Below are 2,519 nucleotides of genomic sequence, written 5' to 3'. Positions count from 1 at the left end.
TTGTCGCTGTGCTGCGACCTGGGCTAGAGTCGTGGCCCGGCGCCGGCTCCCCTGAGTTCGCGCTCCTTGCCCAGGGCACGGGGCCGACCTCTCCGCGGGGGCCGACTTGAGCTCTACCCGCCCTGCGGTGTTGAGAGTCTGGGGGCCTTTAAGAAGCTCGGACGCCAGGAGAGTTATGGCGACCCGTGAACGAGCAAACGGAAGGGAAAGTCGTGGGGTCTACCAGCTTTAGATGCTTTTCGTGAAACACGAGATAGCAAAGTACCCTCGAACAGCTCCCCGGGACGGGTCTCCCCAGCGTGGCCGTCCTCCAGGCAGCTCCCCGGCCGTGGGTTCTCCCACAAGCTGGGGAACCCCTCCGAGGCCTCTGTCCTCAGGATAGCGAGACCCGGGTAGCCGGGAGGGGAGGATTTCCGGTCGTCGTTAACCCCGGGGCCGGGGGAAGGTGGACGGGGCCGTGGGAGGGACTTGGGACCAGGGTAGGGCCGAGGCCTCAGTTTCCACTGAGGCCTTTCCTGGCTGGGGAGCTGGCATTTTCCTGATGAAACGTGAAAGTTCCGAGACACGTAGCGATGGGGAAGAAAGTCTGAAGGTCAGGGATGCTGGAGAGGGATGGGGGAGTGGCTGGGCCACGGCTGTCGCTGACTTCCTGAGAAACGGTGAGGGTGTAGGGGCAGTCACCAGCCCGCAGTCACCTTGCTGTCGCGTTCCAGAGCGGCTCCCGGGCCTGTGTGTGGGCCTTGGGTCCTGCTGGTGCTTCTATCTGGAACCGGACCTAAAGCTGCTCTGTGGCCCGGAGATTTTGAACCTGTAATTGGAGCTGTCACAGCTGGTCGGCGCTGTGCATTGGAGTATAAAAGGAATCGACCAACTGGGAACTACCCCAGGACCTGCCCATTATTCTTGGAAAAGCCGTGGGGTTGAGAAGTTATGCAAATGGTAGCACTTAACCCGAGTTCTGGAGGCGGCTCAGGTGTGTGCCGGCGTGACGGCTGCCTAGGCCCATCCCTGACCTCAGGCCTGGGGCTGGGGGAGGCAGTACGCACGTGTGCTGCCAGGTAGGTGTGTTCAAAGCCAAGCTCTGCAGGCTGTCCTTTATTTTGGAGATGTGAGTTCTTTTTCTGCATTGACAGAGCCCCAATTGGAGGCAGCCCGCTGGGGTTCAGGAAGTGGCTTTAGATCCCTGAAGCACTGCTAATTTGGGACAAACGCCCACAGTTGGAAGAGGGGCTTTGCGATGAGCTCGCCAGGTCTCTTCTTTCTGCACTTTGGACAAGGAATGGGAGAGGCTTCTGCATGGGGAGGGTGAAATGGTTGAGCTGCATCAGTGGGAACATTTGGCCTTGGTGAAGGAATTCTGCAGCAGCTCCTGGGGCCAGATGACTCCCTCCCACTTTCCTGGGTCTGCTCCATGATGTTGTCGTCAATGTGTAGGTGCTGTGATGGGTGGTGCTGGGCAGGGCCAACAGGGTGGTTCTTCCAGAGGAGAGAGCATTTCAGCTGAAAACTGAAGCCTGGGGCCTGGTGGAGATTATCCCAGTGCTGACAAGGTAGAGAAATGAGGAAACCACGTGGAGCTGTGGAAGGCACCTCTTCAGCAGAGGTCAGGTTTTAATACAATCTTGAGTGCAAAAAGGAAAGCTGTGAGAGGCCCTTTCAAAGATTCACTCAGGGAAGGAGCAAGCATCACTGTCAGAGACATGCACACACCCCTCATCCCAGCACTCTTGGAGGCTGAGGCAGGATTCCAAGTACCAGGCTCGTCTGAGCACTTTTGCAACTTGGTGAGACTCTGTCTCAAATTGGAAAGGACTGGGAAGGTAGCGCAGTACAAAAGTCCTGGGTTCAATTCCTGGTTAAAAAAATTTTTTTTTTTGCTGTCAGACCAGACACAGAAATAACCTTTGGTTAGAGATCATTTGACCTGTGAATGACAGTGATCTGGGCAGGTGACTGACTATTCACAAGAATAAATTGTACCATTCACACAATTATGGGGAATATTAGTTAGGTATTTTATCAGGAATGCTCCAAGTTCCTTTCTAGGTTTTTTTTGTTTTTGTTTTTTTTGGTACTGGGAATTGAACTCGGGACCTTGTGCTTGCAAGGCAGGCACTGGCACCACTGAGCTAAATCTCTAACCCTCAAGTTCCTTTCTAGTGCTGTCAAGGAACTAGACAGAGCCCACGAGGAGAACCATCTGGAGCAAACCCAAGCCCCAAAGTGTCTGTGGATAGCAGACATTAGATTTGGCATCCACAGCATCCAGGAGCCCCTAGAGTAGACCCCAGTGCAGGTCTGGCCGGAGTGGGCTGAAAGGCAGCTGCAGCACAGGTTCAAAGGCCCGAGGAATGGCTGTGAGCCAAACCCATATCTAAGTCTTAGCCCAGTCTTCCAGGACAGGATAGGGGCAATTTAAAGCAAATCTTGGGCCGGGGATTTAGCTCAGTGGCGCTGCACCTGCCCTGCAAGTGCAAGATCCTGAGTTCGATCCAGAACGACCATTAAAAAAAAAAAAA

At 54.7% G+C, this 2,519-nt stretch overlaps 1 protein-coding gene across 2 annotated transcripts in view; it reads right to left on the bottom strand.

Annotated features, from left to right (window-relative positions):
• Arsa (arylsulfatase A) overlaps positions 1 to 409 on the bottom strand; it is a 6,217-nt gene extending 5,808 nt beyond the window's left edge. The window contains exon 1 of one of the 2 annotated variants that reach the window (XM_010634230.3): positions 266 to 409. The gene's annotated coding sequence lies outside the window, so the exon portion shown is untranslated. Of the gene's footprint in view, positions 1 to 223 lie in introns of both variants that reach the window. The other variant, XM_033766155.1, reaches the window with a different exon arrangement.
• Positions 410 to 2,519: the final 2,110 nt, after the last annotated feature.

Source organism: Fukomys damarensis, unplaced genomic scaffold (genome assembly GCF_012274545.1).
Source record: "Fukomys damarensis isolate Sample0158 unplaced genomic scaffold, DMR_v1.0_HiC HiC_scaffold_19, whole genome shotgun sequence".
NCBI lineage: Eukaryota > Metazoa > Chordata > Mammalia > Rodentia > Bathyergidae > Fukomys > Fukomys damarensis.
Note: the sequence above shows the minus strand (reverse complement) of the source record. Positions and strands in the feature narration are given on the sequence as shown.